Here is a 6,070-nt window from a genome sequence, read left to right as displayed (position 1 = left end):
TCCAGTATAAGAATAATGATCATGCTTAGTAATAGAGGAAATCATCTTGACATGAATTAGATTGATATCTGTATTTGGTACAGTTTAATAATTAAGAAATCAATTTGTATAAATTTAAGACTTAGCAATGGTCCTGGTAGTTATGATAGAGAGCAATAGACATGAAGTCCACATTTCTACATATAGTAAACATACACACAGATAAGCATCCATTTTCTTAGTGAATAATCCTACTTCGGATTTGCTTATGTGATACAGTTGCATTTCACTCCAATTTTTCATAGTATAAACACTATGTAGCTTGAGTCATAGTGGAAATTGTAGCTCAATAACAACTGCACTTCTCTTGTGTAAGTCAGGATACCTACATAGGTAGGTCTAAGTTTTTTGTTGGTCAGAGTGTAATGGGGTCTCTTTGACATTTTGCTATATAATTGAATATATTTTATTCTCGAGCTTTATTGGTGGGAATGTCTTTGGCTGTACACATATAAGAAAGCTATTCTTCAGTCCTATGTTAGTTGCTTGCTTTGTTTTTATCCTTAATGTTTGTGAGACCAAACAACCAAGTCATGGGAACAAAAAGGCCACCAGTGAAAGTGGCACCATCAATTGTCCACCTGTTCCTGAGTATCTGGAGTCAAAGCACTTAACTCAAGCAAAATGAGCCTTGAGCTTTTTTCAAAGGTTGCTGAGAATGTTATCAACAGAACTCAGAAGGAAGAAGAAGCTCCAAGCTGCTGTGAATAACGCACCATCGGTGACAGTCAGCTTTCCCATCCCTGACTGCCAAAGGTGTAAATGAGCATCTGAGCCTGGTGCTAATTGCAACGATCTAAAGACTGACTGCTGCTCTTACGTCTAGGAAGCAAAGTGAGATCCAGCACAGATTTGCAAAACATGTAATTTTAGAACTCGTTCCTGTGATACTATGTTTTTGATTTTTTCCAACAATGATTCAGGTTTAAACCACTCACTTAGTTCAGAATTTAGGGCATTAAAATATATTTTAATATTTCACAACAGTGTAAGTATATTTTAATTACTAATTTCCTGTGTTGTGATGCCTAATGATCCAACTGTACTGGATATTTAAAATAATTTCAAAAAAAAAATTTCAATGACAAAATTGAAATACATAAAATGGGTTACAATATTACTTTTCATATCTTTGTATCTGACTGGTAGGAGAAGTAGTACACTGCAGTAATATACAGTGGAGTAAAGCATAGGCATATAAGTCGTTTGTGTTTATTGCACCTTTCATCATTTTCCCTATATCTATTCCTTCTTGCTCTCTTCCTTAGATTTATGTTGTTTCCCTATATAAAAACATGTTCTATATTGCCTCAATTATTCACTGTGAGTCAAAGGTTCTTAACCACTAAACAAAGACAGAATTGATAGAAGAGATAGCAAGATCTATAGCTAATACAGTGGATTTTCCATATTCTGTCATGCTGTATCCAGTGATTCAACTAATTGCAATCAAAGATATTAAAAAAATAAACTTTGAACCTGACTGAATAGGTTAAGTGTTTTTTTTTTTCCTTTCAGTATTCCCTAAACAATATAGTAAAGCAACTAAAGAAGCATTTCCATCACTATTTCTATTTAAAGGAATCTAGAAATCATTTGACATATATAGACAGACGTACTAAAATTTGGTGGTACCCAAATTCTATAACGATCCTAAGCATACGAAATTTTGGCATGTGCATGAGGTCTTGGCGGCCACCTTTCATGGATACTCTAGAGACACAAGTGTAGCACAAAGACATTCTTGGGCTCATTCCCCATTAAGTCGATTGTGTTTATTGCACCTTTCATCATTTTCCCTATATCTATTCCTTCTTGCTCTCTTCCTTAGATTTATGTTGTTTCCCTATATAAAAACATGTTCTCTTGATGAATGACCTACAAAATACCTCATCTTCTCTTTTTGTTTCTTTATTTTTTAAAAAAGTATTTGGTATGGATTCTCACTACACAGCTCAGACTCTTGGTGATGCTCCTGTCTTCAGCCTCCCCATTGCTGGGATTACAGGCATGTGCCACCATGTGCGGACTCAGTGGTTGGCTCAGCACACCTGAGGGTGACTCTGGAGGAACATGTGGTGCCAGGAATTGAACCCGGGTTCCTGAACTTGCCTAAGCAGGTACTTAGTCCTCTGAGCAATCTTGCCAGCTCCTCTGTTTCTTTTTGAGTAAAACCTAATAAAATAATTTATGATTTTGAATTAGAGTAGGTTGAAAGCACGCTCACATAGACATATAATTATGCATATTTTCATGTACACGCAGGTAGCCATCTCCGGAGTGGCGTGTTGGTTTGCACGAGGTGAGAGTGAGATGGAGGACCGATTCTCTTCCCTAGAGTTGGCTTTGCCAACCACATCAACTCCCGCAGAGTGGCCCTCACTAACACAGTTTGACAAAGAGCAGATTAGAAAGGCAGTGGAAGCTTTGTTGACATATTTTAAGTTCAGGAAGAACAAAACCAGATTACTTTTGAATGAGGATGAAAATTTATTTTTAATGGTGGTACTATGGAAAACTCCAGGAAAAGAACTGAGGGTCAGATTGTCCTTGCCTCATGGTATTTGGTCAGATCTGTCAGAAATCTGTTTATTTGTCAAGGATTAACTCCAGTCAACTGAACAGACTGAATGCTTTGATAGAAAGCTTTTGAACTAGCATGGAATTAAGACAATTTCTCAGGTTATCACCTTCCGAACTTTAAAAACGAATATAAGGCCTATGAATCCAAGCTCCAGCCCCTGAATAGTTTTGACTTCTTCCTTAATGATGAAAGAACTAGGTGGCTTTTGCCCTCCCATATAGGAAGACATTTCGATCAAAGAAAAGAAGTTCCAGTACCCATAAATCTTCTGGCCAAGAATTTATCAGCAGAGATCAGCAACTCCCTAGGTGGGACTGTCTTAAACATTTCCCACAGTGGTTCTTGCAGTGCTGTGTACATTGGTCACACAGGCTCACGATATCACTAAAAACATTGCTGCTATGGAGAAATTCTGTCCAAAAGTTACCAGAGAGGTGGGAAAGTATGAAACTCCTATTTGGGAAAACTGGGAAGTCAGTTTACCTTCCCATCTTTTCTTCATTTATCTCTTACTGAAATGATGCCATCAAAATGGTCATCCATCAGCTAAAGGAAAATGAGCCTAAGAAGAAAGAGAAAGAGCACAGTCTTTGTGAAAAATGAAAGTTGAAGGGGTAAAGAAAAAGTTAAAGGAAAAAAGCTAAGAAGGCTACATCAGCCCCAACTAAAGGTGACATAACACCTAAACTAAAGGGAATGTGCCATTTAAAACTAAAGATGCTTCTGTGAGTAGCCCTGGGTCTCAGAAGAAAAATACCAGCAAAGTGAAAACCCAAGTTAAAGTGACAAATGAATCTAATGAGGAAATTCCACAACTGGTACCAGTAGGCCTGACTCCAGTAAAAGAAAATGCTGAGGTGCATAAACATATCCCACAGAAAATGTCTCCAAAAGAGAGCCCTGGTCCCAGCACACCTCAGGGAAGGAAGAGAAAGGCCCTGCCACCTCCTGGGACCTTGAGTGCAGGGCAGCAGAAGAAGCCAAAAATAGGACAGAGGAAGAAACAAAGAAAATCCTCACCAGGGAAGAAAGACCTGAGACAAACTCCAAAAAAGCCAGAGGCCAAGCTCTTCACTACTGCTAACAAATTTGCAAAGAAAGTTCCAAATACCCCTATGCAGTTGCCAAAAGTACCCAAAGTGCCCCAGTCAACCTAAAATCAGTGACTCAACCAGAAGGAAACAGAGTTACTTGAGGGGTGTTGGAAAATCCTTTGGTCTTGAGCTCAGTCCACTGCATCATTCAGAAAAAAGGTAAAATAAAAACACTGGTGTCCTGATCCACCATTGCTGCCATCTTCAAAAGTGAGGTGTGAATCTAAATATTTTTTAAACCTCCACAGGTAACTCTGGCATGTACTTAGTTGTAAGAAACACCAGTTAAAGTCTTTTTTAATTGATTTTTTGTGAAATTATTATGTCAGGCAAAATGAAAGCTCTGTGTTTGATTTTTATTAAAGTGTAATGTTTGCTTTTGAGGAGAAAAATTATGAATATTCATAAACAAGGGTGTATAATAATCTATATCTTTTTAAACTGGTTTTTCTCCTTTGAAGTATCTTTGGAATAACTTTGTAGATCATCTGATTCAAAACTACTCTGTTGTTAGCAGCTCCATCATTGTGGTTCTATACTTTGTCCATATCCATTGACTATGGTACATTTTTCCTGTTTTTTTATTTGTTCTTTGTATTTTTGAAAAGCAACATATTATGGTGTGTTGAGCAACAAGCTTCCAAATAGACTGGTAGACAACAAATCTCTGTTGCTACTTAATAGTTGAGTAGCTTTAGAAAAGTTACTCATTTGGGTGAAGCAGAAAGCTATTGTTGAATACTATAAAAATTGTTATTTATAAATTTTGGAAGTATTACCCAGTTTTTCCTTCCATGTGTCATAATTTAAGTAATAATTCAAGGAACCAAGGGAAAAGATTCCAAAACACCACTTCAAGTACACATAAAACATGTTTCCTAATATTTTCATTGTCCTTCACAAAGGAAAGTGAAACATGCAGCTTAGACAGACAACAGGTACTGAATCTCAACTCAGGCTGATAACCAATTTTGTATTATGGGATTACCCTCTTGTTTAAAAGGGGCAATACAGCACTTGGAAATTCTTACAAGTTGGAAAAACCCCTTTGTAAATGCTTGTCATGAAGACTGAAAAAAAATCACTTGAATGGAGAAAGCAAAAGGAAGCTGCTGAATGTGTATTCCTCTAATGACCAAGATGGTAAATCAGATCCAGTAAGGCTTTCCTATTGCCAGGACAGAGTTTATTAAAGGATTCAAGACTGAACAGATACAAGGCTTTTTGGCTACATGAAGCTTTTTAATTCACCCTTTTGATTTCTACTTAGAGTGAAGTGAATCATTGTGGATATTACTGAACAATTAATTACTCAAGGCAAATCATTAAGTGATAGCTTGGATTACAAGTATTGTGGAAAAGGTGGTCTCTTAATTTAAAACTATTACACATTTTGCTATTTCTAATGCATGATTATTTCTCTAGTAAATGTGTTTTCCTTTTAATCTCCATGAGAAAATATTATCAGAAGCAGCTCCAATTCATTTGGCAAAGAGAGTGGTGTGCGTGTACACATGAAGGGGCTGTATTTCCTCCTTTTGTCATAAAACACATCAAAGGAAACTTAACTGTCTTGACATTTACCAAGAATGTAACACTGGGCAAGTATTTTGGTGTCACAAAAAGGCAAGTACTCTGAATAATCCACAGTCTATGCTATGAAATCTAAAATCATACCAATAGGCATAATCTAGATATTTACAAAATGTTTCTCAGATGCAAAGAGCAAATAGCTTTACTAAGAATAGAAAAGAAATCTCTCCATAGTGCTTTGTTGGTTTTGGAAGCTTACATCTATTATGCCTCTAAATTTAGCACTGACCCATCTCATAATATTGCTGTTGTAACAAACTGGCATAAATTTAGTAATTCCAAACAATGCACACTTATTATTTTATAGTCAATTGGTCAAAGTATTTCCCATTGGGTTAAACTACTTTTTCACTGGATTAAAATCACAGTATGCCAGTATGGATGGCTTCTTCCAGTTTTTTTTTTTTAAAGGTGTAATGGGTGTTCAGGGTCTCACAACTAGATTTGATTCGTAGTGGTCTGCCTGTTTACAGTCTCCTAAGTGCTGAGATTACAGGTGTGCACCACCACAGCCAGTCTCAATTGCCAACTCAATGTGCCCCTGGGGCCAGGGCCAGCACTGCAGGCCCAGAGATTGAACTCCTGGCCCCTGTGCCTGATTTCAGGCACTTTAATCTGCTGAGCTATTTGGACAGCGCTGCTTCTTCCAGTTTTGCTGTGAAGAACTATTCTTGATATTTTGCCAGACTTCTAAGATTGCCTAGATTCCTGGCCATCTCTGGGCTTCTCTTGTTCTACAATCACTTCTTCTACTGATCTT

At 37.2% G+C, this 6,070-nt stretch overlaps 1 pseudogene; it reads left to right on the top strand.

Moving 5' to 3' along the window:
* The first annotated feature begins 2,280 nt into the window (after positions 1-2,280).
* Positions 2,281-3,139, top strand: LOC105743829 (annotated as a pseudogene).
* The last annotated feature ends 2,931 nt before the right edge of the window (positions 3,140-6,070 follow it).

The sequence above is a fragment of the Octodon degus genome, unplaced genomic scaffold (assembly GCF_000260255.1).
Source record: "Octodon degus isolate 3935 unplaced genomic scaffold, OctDeg1.0 scaffold00172, whole genome shotgun sequence".
Taxonomy (NCBI): domain Eukaryota; kingdom Metazoa; phylum Chordata; class Mammalia; order Rodentia; family Octodontidae; genus Octodon; species Octodon degus.
This window is presented reverse-complemented; position numbering and strand designations above follow the sequence as displayed.